Here is a 13,384-nt window from a genome sequence, read left to right on the forward strand (position 1 = left end):
TACCCTTATATCGGGTATCCATGACATAGGCGACATAACCAGAGCAAACCTATCGAAGATAGCGTTTGGCCCTCACTGTTGAACACAAAATTGGCCCATGCTGAGATCTCTCCCTATGAACTACTATCTCACCCCCACTAGGGATCCAAATCTGAACCAACTGTTGCTCATAGTCGATCACTGCCCCATTAGGTCTCAACCAATTCATGCCCACGATAACCTTGTTCTCATGCAGAGGAATGGGAACCAAATCAACCGGATACTACTCAATGAATAACTGGCGGGTACAACCCCAATGAACCCTCGCAACGCGAACGGACCGATCATCAGGAATCTCGACATCTAGAGGATAATCCAGCTCTACCGAAGCTCCAATATAACTATTACTCAGCGCAAGCAATACAAACAATCGGGTAGCCCCTGAATCAAACAAAAACAATGTAGAGATACCATTCTCAAGGAACATTCCAAAAATAAAACACATAAACATAAGCAAGAAATTCAATATAAATAAAAACATAAGGAGGAGATACATTCTCGTAACCATGTCAGGAGCTGCACGCGCCTTGTCGGCCGTCAACTTGAAAGTCCTGCTCTTCACCACAGGTACATCTGCTCGCACTGGAGGCCTTCCGTAAGCCGAAGAGTTGCAGGAGCGGGTGCTGACACCGGTCCTGCTGCAGCCAAACTCGGATAATGGGCCTTCTTGAGGCCCCTATGATTGAAATTAAAGCAAATCAGATCAGATATCGGGGTGATGGTGGTGGTAGCAGTACAATACCTAATAATATGACTAGTCCGGCCACACTTGAAGCAGCCAGAACCACCCACCTTGCACATGCCCTCGTGAGACCTGCTACAATGGATGCGACCCTGCTGTCCCTTCCCTCTCAAAACAACAACCTTGGGCCTCTTGCTCGAACCCTCAGCACTGGACACAAAATCCAGCTTCCTCTTCTTCTGCATCTCCAACTTAATCTCCCTTACCCTAGCTCGTGCTATCATATCCTCCAGCGTCTTGCAGCTGGAATGGCTCACAAACTTTTGAATGTCACTCCTCAACATCTCATGATATCGGGCCTTCTTCATTTCCTCGTCCTCCACATACTTTGGAACCTGAAGTGCCCTCTCCCAGAACATCACAGTGATCTCATCTACCATCTTCGTAGTCTGGCAGAGATCCTGAAACACTCGCGCCAGCTGTTGCACCTCAATCACCGGTGTAAACTCAGCTTGGAAACAAGTCAATAAATCATCCCACGGCATCACATCAACAACATCATCACCCACTTCATGCCCTACCTCCTTCCACCAGTATCGTTCCCTGTCTATTAAAAGGCACGAAGATAATTTGACCTTGTCCCCTTCAGGACAATGGCTAGTACGAAAGGCGTTAGCAACATCCGCTAACCACCTCCTGCTTGCTACCAGGTCCTTCGTCCCATGATAATCTGGAGCTCCGCATGCCCAAAACTCCTTGAATTTCAAAGAACACACCCCAACCTAGGCCGCCATCTCTGCACAAAAAGCACTCAACCGCTCATCCTGAATCTCCATAATACCCTCCTTGACCGTGCCAAATATCACAAGAGTCTGCTCAAGGATACTGCGTGTAATCTCAGATGAGATGAACTCCCTTGTCTGGTCATCTATCTTCCTAGCTCCAGATCCTAAGCCCTAACCCTTTCTAACACCGGAGCTGCCAATAGGTCAGCCTCCCAACATCACAATACTGAAAATAGACCATATAAACATCAGAATATGTATTGAAATATACATATCGGGGTATCAAAAACTCCACAAGCTCCCTAATTTCATCGGAAAACTCCTTGAATCGAGTATGGATCCTTTACTTCCAGTAGTACGGGCCTATACTACCTTCCACATTTATTCATACTTTCGTCAAGAATTGCCTTCACTCCAATAAATCACTCTATAACCATACTATTACACATCTCAGATAAGGCTCCCAAGACTAGATCTCATCCTAGGTTTTCCTAGGGCAAACTCCACACCACTCTATGCCATCAACTACAGAAAGAACTCCAAATAACTTCCTTTAGCTATCTCACGAATACAATTACATATTACTAAAACTAGATAATTCGTCGAATAAGAGACCTCATACTAAACGGTTGGACTCAGACAAGAGCTGTGCAATAGAGTTAAAACCTAAAATTCTCAAATTATCAAGTTCTCATAATATGTAACTTAGCATATTCGCTTACTAGTTAGCTAAATCTAGTTAGAACTCCTATAAAGCACAAAGCAAGCAGCATTCGGGCATCAAGTAATCGGAACCAAGCATTACCTAATCAGGCCATCTTAATCCAAGTCTACATGTTCATACATTAGGCATACAAAGGCATCTCTCCTAGCATTCTATAAAGAAAAAATTGAGCAGATCCTTAGCCATAACTAGCATGCGATTCACGGATTCACAGATCAAAGTATATCAGCTAACATGTATGGGTATTTTAGGAAAACTTACTTGAGATCGGTTGATTACATGCACCACACCCTTTCTTGTCTTAGAAAACTCTTTTCTTAAAAATACATTTTTTTAAAAACTTTACTAAACCTTAGGTTGAGTTTAGACACACATGAGATTATGTCTGAATCTCTAAAACCAAGGCTCTGATACCACTTGAAACTTCCCAAAAAAAATTTCCAAAAATTTCATTTTTGATTTAATAAAACCAGTATTTTCAACACATCATCGATACATGCCAAACAAAAATAATGTATCACACATCATAACAATCAGAGTAAAACACCAAAAAGCAGAAAGAGGTGGTGTGTTCTCTTCAATCATCTCGAGCACTTCTCTTTGGAACTGGAAGTACCTGAAACATAAAAAGAAAATTGTAAGTACATAGCTTTGTGAGTTTCCCAAGATACCACATACCATACATACATATCACATAACGGGCCCCACCCAATGAGTATAATGGTCCCCGCCCTAACTCATATAACGATCCCTACCCAATGTGTATAACGGGCCTCGCCCTAACACACATAACAGGCCGCACGCACATACATTTCATACAAGCATACCATGTAATAACATACAGAGTAATCATCGGGCCCGACCCAGTAAGCATACAAGCATATTTACAAGTGTCACACAGACAACGAGTACTCTCACATAGCAGATCATGGGTCGGCATTGGTGCCTTCGAGCCGCTAAACACAGTGAGGAAACTCACCTTTGAATCTGAGCGATTTCTGAATAGGTACCGGCTTCAAATACCATCTCTACCCGATACCTAAATAGTAACCAATACTTAATACAACTCAAAATACCTAAACACCCCCCTTAGGTCAAACTTGGTTAAAGACAAAAGTCAAGGTCAAGGTCAAGAAACCATTTTGACCCAACACGCCGTGTTGACTTGCAAACATATCGTGTTTTGCCATCATCCAAATAGTAGAGGAAACCCCAACCAACATGCCATGTTGACTTGCAAACATGTCGAGTTTTCCTGAGTTCCAATAACTTAACACATTAAGGTGCCTTTTTAAACTCAAAGAGCTCCAAAGCTCAGATCTAGACCAAAATGAGATTTAGAAGGGTAAAGTTTGAGACTACCAAAAAGGGTCCAAAATCCAAACCATAAGGCTTCATATTGCAAGGGCTTAACCAATAAGCACTTAATCCTTAAAGCACAAAGTCCATCCTTTCCCGAAGTGCTTCTAACACCCAACCCATCTCAAAGGTTGGTGCTTTTTAGACATACATGCCAATGCACGTATTAAACCCATATTAGGTCAAAATGAGGATTTATGACCTAATCTCCATGCATGACTTCAAAACTTGATTATAGACCAGATCCAAGGCACTACTAGACCACCTTGACTTAGAGATCCATAAATTTGTAGACTTTATGAGATCTAATCTAACGCTTGTTTCAGGTATCAATTAATTCTCTAACAGTTTAGGGTTTTGGACTGAGACTCGAAGAGTTGGCGAGCTCTAACTCGTCGAGTAGGGATCATTTTGGATGCGGGGTGGAGGGTCTACTCGACGAGTTGGAAGGCCTGACTCGACGAGTAGACGCTAAAAGAAAAAACCCTAATTTTCTAGGTTTTGCACCCTATATAAAGAATTTATGGCTCATTTTTGGCCTCCCTCGTCATCTTTACAACCTAAAAAACCTTAATTCGAGCCTTGTTCCTTCTTGGGTGTGTCTAAAAGCTTTGGAGAGTGATTTTGGTGTGGTTATGAAGGATTTTGGAGCTTGAAGAGGTTGGAGCAAAGGGAGAGGTTGTAGATCTAACATCTACTCTGTGTGAGCAACCATTTGGAGGTAAAAAGTCTTTACCTTGGATTTCAATTTCTTAGATCTTTCCTTATGCAAGACTATGGTCATTTCTAGTCCAAAATGGAGTCACTCTCGGTTTTGAGCTTGTCATGAGGACATGGTCTCAGATCTGGACTCCTCATGGGCTCTTTGGTTGAAAAGTTGTCATCTTTATTAAGTTATGGCCCTCCCTAATTCCCTAAAAACCTTATTAAGCTTCATATGAGTGTTTTAACCCCTTGGATGACATGCATGGAATTAAAGTTAGCAACATTATGTGTCATCTTATCCCTAGGGGATTGGATTTGTGGTTTTGGGCCTTGGATTCGACTATAAAGGACTGACTATGAAAATGATGAAGGAACTTAGCGAGTTTCTTAGCCAACTCGACAAGTTGAGTTGGGTTTCCTGCCTGTTGGATTCTGAGTAAACTCGGCGAGTTGATGAGATAACTCGACGAGTTAGGGTTTTCCTAGTTTTCTGAGTTCTGAAGGAAATCAGCGAGTTGCTAGATGCACTCGACAGGTTTGGTCAACATGGACTTTTGACCTTGACTTTAACCATGGTTGACCAAGTTTGACATTAAGGGTATCTTTAGTATTTTGGGATTTTAACGAAGTGGGTCACATAGTGGTTGTAGGCGGTTTAGTTTGGAGCAGCAAGTTGGGACAAAACTCAAGATCTAGCAACTTGGAATGATAAAAATCGAGTCTATAGTGCTTACTGAAGAATGAGGGCTTACTTGCTAGATCTTTGCTTCCTACCTCCACCTTCTTCTTTCTTTAGCTTCAAAAACACCAAACTAGCTAAAAATGGGAGGGAAAGATGATTAGGGTTGCAAAGGACAATTTGGGGGAATGGAGGCTGATAAAGAGGCCAACTCTTGGGGACTTAAGGAGATTATATATATATATATATATATATATATATATGTATATATATATATATATATGTATATATATATATATATATATATATATATATATATATATATATATATATAAATCGAAGCTCTCAAGTATTCCAATTACAACAAAAAAATCAAAGCCTTTTTTCTTCTTCTGAGTCAAATCAATTACTGTAAGTATGAAGTCTGGTTCATTACCAACCCACAAAAATATCGACCATGCTTCCTTTTTTTATTTGCAGGTATGAGAAAAGGAAAGAAGATGAGTAGGTCAAAAAAATGGTGATCCCGTGGTTGCAGAAAATGGGTGCCAAGAAAAGTTGGTGATGTTTTCTTTAGGTGATGAATCCGATGAACATTAGTTGTCGGCGATAGTTTATGGTGACGAAATTTATGATGAGATTCACTTCCATTTTCTTTTTTTATCTTCAATCAATCCACTACTAACCATATAATACCCACTTATGTCAAAATTGTATGTTAATCCGCTGCCAATTTCATCATTCTGTCTCTAATTTCTTCATATAATGTTGTCTCAATCTTCTTACTCTATTCAATCTCAATGTTAATCTGCAATCACCCTTAGGTCCCCAGAATCATGGCAGTGCACGAATTTCTATCATATGTTTGAAGAAGATGACAACGGTGGAATGGATGAGAGGAACATAAATGAGACAGATCACTTTTCAAATATTGTGTTGTCTACCACCTCTAGTCGTCAGAATCCATAATAAAATTTACCATGAATTTTTTCAACATTAAACTAGAAGTGATCAAACGAAGTGGGTTTTCTGAAAACTTGATTACCTGAATTTGCATACAAATCGACTGTAGACGGAGATAGAGGGTTTAGGTAGAATTTTTTGTCCAATTGGGTTTTTTGTTTATGTGTGTGTGATTTTTTTGTTTGGTTGAAAGCTTTAAGCTCCAATGGTCGATCAAAGCTTGAGACGACTGAAGCAACATCGAAAACCATTTTATGAAAGAAATAGAGAGGTGTGAGTCTTTGGTGTCAATTTCTTAATGTGTTCTTCATAGAGTTTTGTGTTTTTAAGAAGAAAGAGAAAAAGGGTGACCGAGAGAGAGAGAGAGAGAGAGAGAGAGAGAGAGAGAGGTGGGACCCCAACTTTATTTATTTTTACTTTTAAAAGTTTAAATAAAAGGGAAAATATTTAAGAAAATTGAAAAACAAATTAAAAGGGTATATTATTCTTTTCAAGTTTAACAGGGACTAATTTTACAAACAAATTACATGAAAAGGACCATAAAGCCAAAAAATTTGAGGTTTGGACTAAACCTTGGGAAAAGTGCATACCATAGGGACCATTTTTGTAGTTTTTTTCCATATAGTATTATCTAGAGATTTATTACTATTTAACAGTCGATCAAATTTTAAGTTTGAATAACTTATAGAGATAGTATGATGGATACATACCTTTGAACTTTTGTTTTAGTCTTTGACTATGATTTTATTAAGGGAAAATACTTAATAAGGTAATGTATTTTTCATTTTGTACATATTTAGTCACTGATTTTTTTGTTCACATTTGACTATTTAACTTGTTTTTTTTTCCACCCATATTAGCCAGAAAAATGACTTAATAAGGTAATATAATTTACAATTTGTACACGTTTAATATTTCTGTACATATTTAGTCCTTATGACCTATTTCTGTAGGTTTTTTCTCACGACATCCTACGTGGGACAATCATTAATGAGGTGTTATCATACGTGGTTCGTCCCACATTTATATTAGTAACCTAATTCGCGAATCAGTAAGATAATGTTGGTGCCTTAGTTTTCTCCAAGCAAAATATGTATTCGACTTTGGTTTCATCTATCTCCATAGCAGACGACGAGATTCTGTATCACCTGTTTTCCAGAATGGAGTGGTGGATAGTATACAGGAGTAAAAGGCATGGTTTTTAAGGAAAACCATATGCCACGACGTGACATGCAGGGTTTCACAATGTGGCATACAAAATGAAGATCGTGTATCTTGAATAGATGTCATGACATAACATCAGCTGCAACCCAATCCCATGAGTTATAGGGTTTCCTTACAATTTAAGAGCCTTAACTTTAGGGTTAGGTCATTCCTTCATCCTCGATTCCCCTTAAACACAACCATATCCTCTTATCTTCCCTTTTAAACTCTCTAATGGTGTTTTGGCCCCTTAAAGACCAAAGGAAGACTTTGTTGAGGAAAGGATCATCCAAGAAGCTTGAATACATCATTTGGTGCACTTTCTAGACTTGGGTAAGTCTCCAAGTTTTTACCTTTTTGGTTCATCTCTTGTAGATCTGGGTTTTTAGTCTTTTCCTTCATGGTTTGTGGTTATAATTGGTTGGTTTAAATAAGTTGGCATCTTTATCACTCATTGAAGTCCCTTAGTTATTATATACTCCAAATCTAGATTATCATGTGTGTTTGATGCAACGCATGGAGTTTTGGCTCCATTTTCACCCTTTTAGACCTAGTTTTAGGGAAGGACATGCATTGGATATGCATATCCATAAATTAAGGATTTTTATGGCCCTTTAGAAGGAAAGGAAGCCTTCTAGAAAGTTTGAGTAGAGGACTTAATAGATTAATTACTTAATGCAAAAATTTAACCCATGGCATTCGTCACGACATGACAAAAAACCACATTCGCTACTGTTTTGTCTTTGCTTCCTCACAACGTGACCAAAGAATGCCCGCGGCGTGGCATTGACTTTAACTGGGTTGATCGTTGACTTTTTGTGCCTTTGACTTTTGACTTTTGACAAGTTTGATTTGGAGTCAAACTTGGAGGATTGGTGTAACACCCCATTATTCGCCTTACATTAGAATAGCCCAGTCACGTAAATAGACGATTTGGATAAATGAATAATTAGGATAAATAGTCTTAAAGAAAGTCATAGTAATCGCAAAACCGAGAATATGTGTATAAAGATTGTCCAAATCCGACTTCATAAGAGGAAGTTGTGATTTGTAGAAGTTTCAGCATAGTAGTGTACAACTCAGAAACTGGAATAGAGATCGGCCGGTTTTTAGGAAAAACAATCTAAACGAGAGTTGAAGATCTCGTCCATATGATTTCGTCGATATAAAGACAACCGAGAACGGAATTCATATGAGAGGGGTATAATTTTTATATAGGCTTTAACAGTCTAATCTTGTTAAAAATATAACTTTGAAATAAAAGGCAAAATTAGCCGACCGAGTCTAAATGAAAGTTGTAGATCTCGTCAGTAGCTACACACTGATATAAAGAACGTCGAAAACAGAACTTGTATGAAATGGATATGAAATTTACAAAATCCACGTTTTGCACAACGTGTACAAAGCGTGCGGCGCACAACTTCTAGAAGGTGCAACGTGGACTACATGAGTTTTGACATGTGGCAGGCAGCGTATGGATCGATGTTACCCTAGTGTGCAGCGTGTACCTACAGTGCACAACGTGCATTATTACTATAAATAGATGTCTTCGGCTTCCTTCATTTCTCACTCTTTCTTCGCACTCACTTCACTCCAAACTCTCTAAAGACCATCCACCCCTCGATTCCGACCTTCTGGGGTTTTGGAGTGCTTTAGCGAAGCTTTGACGCAATGAGTTGGTCCAATACTAGTGCTTGGTATCGAAGCCCTGCTTGTGATCTTCCCGCTTTTCGCTAGGATCCCTATGAGTTAAGCTAAGCTTTTAGTGTAACTTATATTTATATTCATAATCGTTATATATATATATATATATATATATATATATATATATATATATAATTTATAAGTAATTCCAGTTATAATGTTGATTGATCAACTTACGGGAGAGGTGTCTAGAATGATCATGTAGTGTTGGTTGTTAGATTTTAGAAAGGCTATACGCCGAAATGGTCCTGCCTCCCAACTATCTAGCCTAGTTGATCCTTATTTGATAGAACTCTCAAGATTCGTTGGGATTAGTGAAAGATCTAGTTTTCATTACCAGATTGTCATAAAGATTAATAGGTTCAAGTATTATAGGTTAATATTTGTTCGACATGCTATCCTTTAGTTGGATCATCAATAGAATAGCCCAGATATCTGTGAATTTCCGAGTCATTGTCCAGGTGAGTTCGTCTCACTATATTATGTATTCCAGTATATATCCATATATGCTCGAATATAGGAGCTAGTAGAGTAGAGCCCATAGTGTAGATTATATGTGCTTGTATTGGTAGACTTGTTAGGTTGTTGCTTGTATATGTGATCAGTTAAGGGCTGAGGCATTCCGACTTCATGCGGAAGGCCAAGATGCGGGGAGACTAGCTTTATTCTAAAGGCCAATGGTAAGTTGATGACAATAGCAACTTAAGCGAGTATGAGCCTAAATAATGGCAATATCAACTTAAGTGACTGTGAGCCTAGATACTCAGAAGACGAGGTGACGACAATAGAAATTTAAATGATTGTGAGTCGAATAGCGACACTAGCAACTTAGGCGACTGTGAGCCTAGATACTCAATGTATGCATGTATATGTATTTTGATATATGGTATTTTGGGGAAATCACTAAGATTAGTGTTCACCAAGTTGCTATATATTTTTTTCAGGCACTTCATTGGTCCGTGAGAAGGGTAAGGCTCGAGTGTACACACACATTTGTAATCATGCTTCTGCATAATGTAATTATACTCTAATGTAACTAACTGTTTTGAATAAATAAAAATGAAAATTTTGGGTTGAAAATACGGGACGTTATAATTGGGTTGCTAATTGAGGATTTGTTTGTGTGGGTGTTAGTCGGTTTGAGGGATTGATTAGTGCAAGGAGTTAAAGTGTTGTTGTGCTTCGCCGGTTCTGCCAATCAGGCGAGTTTCTCACTATGCCACGTATCTCATTATATGTCATTTTTATGTTAGGATAAATATGATGTAAGAACACAAATATGTTAGTGGTTGGGATAATCCATTGTATATATGTAGTCTGGGACACATAGTGTCATTATATGCTAGACTGGTAGAGTATTACTTGTTATGGCACTGATAGGAGTTATGTTTGGACATGGTAACTGGGGTAGGCTAGTTATCATGATTATGTATGACTGATCAACGAAGGAATAAAGAAGTGGTTAAGGGTTGGGTAACTAAGGAAGGCTAGTTGCCAATGAAATGTACTATGATAGATTATGATGTGAATGTGTGTTGTATGGTTATGTGGGAGTGATAACTTGGGTTATATCTAGTCTAGTTTTGATAGCCTGAGATCTCTTGGTATAATGCATAACTGTGATGTTATTGTCTGATTGTTCGCTCTCAGGTGGAACATATGTTTGACTGTATATTTGATCCATGATTACATATCATTTTTTCCGTTGCAGGGAAAGACCATGGGGCTAGCCCATTGCACTTGTTCATAAGACCATGAGGGTAGTCCATGACATTGTAGGGGAAGACCATGGGGGTAGCCCATGGCACTTGCTCATAAGACCATGGAGGTAGCCCATGACATTGTAAGGAAAGACCAATGGGGTGGCCTATGGAAAGATATAAGACCAAATTGGCCCATAACATTCACCCAAGGTTGGAGAAAACCTGTTACTTCATGTATGTTTATTAGGTATGGTTATGTAAATAAGAGATTGAGCTGCTCAACGCTAGAGCCGAACTCTTGTGTGGATGCATTGTATGTATGATGGAATATGGGGTATATTAAGAAACTCACTAAGACTTATTCTTACAGTTGTGGACTAAACATTTCATGCAGATTGTTCACAAGAAGAGCTCAACAAGACTGTACACATTCATTGAAGATATTCGTTTCTACAGTTTTGTAAATTAACTATGATATTGCATGGTTTTAATCAAATGAATGTTACATGATGGTTTTGAAACAAAGGTTTTGTGACACCAGTCAAAGTTTGGTCAAAAATTAATTGATCAATAATCATAATTGGGATGAACCAAGTGGTAGAGTTTGTAACAAGGTTTCCAAAAACATAAAGAGCACTGAAATCCGAGTTATAACGAAGAAGTTATGACCAATCGAAAATCCGGTATAAAACCGGCAAAACATTATTCAGTGTAAAAAGCAAATTTTTGCTACAAGGATTTTTAGCCTTAACAATATAAATGAAACTTGTAGAATATGTTAAACCGAGAACGTTCATAAAAAGAACGTCAAAATCTGACTTCGTATGAGGAAGTTATGATTTTTCGAAGTTTCAGTTTAGAAGTAGACAGCTAAAATTTTGAAATATAAATTGATCGATATTTAGCTGATGCAACTTAAATGAGAATCGAAGGTCTCGTCAAAAGTAGCACAACAGTAAAAAGACAGACGAAAACGGACGTCGGATGAAGAAGTTATGAATTTTTAACGGATTCCCGTCCTGGTCTGTTTAAAATAATAATATTAAAAATAAATTCAAAACCGGCCAACGAAGTCTAAACGAAAGTCGTAGAGTATGATTTTACCTACGCGTGCATATAAAGAACGCCAAAAACGGAGCTCGTATGCAAATGTTATGATTGTCGCAAGCTTTTGGCAAAAAATCAAGAAAATATTGAAAACCGGGAAATTTCGCTGAGTCACTCCTCGGACACGTCACCTCGCATGCGAGGCCTCCACGTGTCATCCTCTGGTTGGACCGAGCTTGGCGTGTCGCCTTCTAATTGGACCAACTCTGCGGTCCACTAAGCTTTGGACAGGCTCGCTGGAGACACCCCACGGATGCTCCTCGGACACCCTCCTCGCCTCGTGTACTCCTCCTATTGGACCGAAGCAGGGCCCAATCAGAAGCTGCTAGATCTGAACCCTCACATGTGGCTTTGCTGCTGACTAACGTATGGCTACTGACTCACCCTCGCCTCGCCACCTGTCCCCTTTCGGCCGAACCCTCGCACCCCTATATAAAGGGTGCGAGCCTTCTCGGATTTGAAGGATTTTTCACCCTAAATTTCCATTTTACACCCTTTCACCCCCTCGACTTTCTCACGACCCCCGAAGGCCCCGATATCGCGTCTAAATCCCGAAGCAAGCCCCGAATCCCCGGAATTCTCGAGAATTCATCCTCTCTCCTGTTGAAACTCTGCCCGGTTTGAGCCGGTTTTTCGTCAAACAAACTCTTTTCCGGGAAACGAAACGCTGCCCGAATCACCGCTAATCAAAGTGAGTTCATACCCCTATAATATACCTTTTTAAATGGTTTTATATGCTTTTTAAGATGGAGGGGGGGGGGGGGGAATACAAGTTTAACACAATATTAAATTGTGTTAATAACTGTATGTGATAATAATCACATAGAAAATTTCCGTATGCTTTTAAGAATTATCAAATACTTCCAAAATAACTTAAAGCCATGTTAAATCGAAGGTCGTTTCCTTCTTAATATATATATATATATATATATATATATATATATATATATATATATATATATATATATATTACATATATTATTACAAAAGGTTACTCCTTTTGGTATCACCACCTTTGTATCAGGCTGAGCAAAGGTGTTCATCCATGAGAATTCATGCTAATCAGATAGAACATATAAATTATAATAGGTATAATTTATGATTCAAAACTAAATATACATGTATGATTCACGACTATATACTTTCCAAGGAAATTACCAAAATACATTCAGCTATACCAAGATATGTATAATACCTCTATTATAAAAACAACATATTAAAGAAGTAAAGATACATCATATCGGGTTTGCATTAACAAAGGTACGATACAGATTACCAGGGTTAACAATCACGGGGTAATAATACATCATACCGGGTTTGCATTAACAAAGGTAGGATACATAGTACTAGGGTTAGCAATCACGGGGTAATAATACATCGTAAATCTCATTGAAACAATAAATTTGTGAGACCCTTCATGGTGTACTTATCTAAGTACGACCTTAAGTCCTGACTTATTAACCATAATCTCCTGTAAGGAGGGCATGAATTTGTGTATAGATCTATATGGGATTGACAATCCCGCACCTTCACTGTTCGCTACAGTTTGGCCAGCAGGCCTAGGGTGTCAAATGTCATATCGTTTCCGACGCCTGAAAAACATCGCATCAGGCACATCAATCATATTAGTATGGTTAATATAACTCACATTGATAAAACAACGAGTGAATTACTAAGTAATATACTTCTCTTAAAACAGTAAGAAAAGATAATTACATCCCGACCAAATAT

The sequence above is a fragment of the Lactuca saligna genome, chromosome 1 (genome assembly GCF_052625555.1).
Source record: "Lactuca saligna cultivar CGN05327 chromosome 1, ASM5262555v1, whole genome shotgun sequence".
Classification (NCBI taxonomy): Eukaryota; Viridiplantae; Streptophyta; class Magnoliopsida; order Asterales; family Asteraceae; genus Lactuca; species Lactuca saligna.